Raw genomic sequence first — 343 nt, 5'->3', positions numbered from 1 at the left:
TTTGGGAATGAGATACAAAGAAATTATATTCAATTATAAGACTTTTGCTGCTGGTTAACAGTTTACTAAATATGGAAAGTAGACTTTGCGAATTAAATACAAAAATATTATGAAAGTATGTTTGAATTTCTCTCAGACAACATAAATTAGGGGGAACCTTTAAATGCGTGTAAATCTGTATAAGAGAGAGAGAAAGGACACTTACCGTAGAAGAAGACAAAAGAGTCTTTCTCCGAGCCCTAGAACACCTTGGGCTTTATAGGTCTCCAAATGCTGCTATTCTGGTTTTTCACATTCCAGTCAGTGGTTTTATTTATAAATCTGGGACGGTAAACAGCCAGTT

The sequence above is a fragment of the Lissotriton vulgaris genome, chromosome 2_1 (genome assembly GCF_964263255.1).
Source record: "Lissotriton vulgaris chromosome 2_1, aLisVul1.2, whole genome shotgun sequence".
Taxonomy (NCBI): Eukaryota; Metazoa; Chordata; class Amphibia; order Caudata; family Salamandridae; genus Lissotriton; species Lissotriton vulgaris.
The sequence above is the reverse complement of the archived record's forward strand: the minus strand, read 5'-3'. Positions refer to the sequence as shown.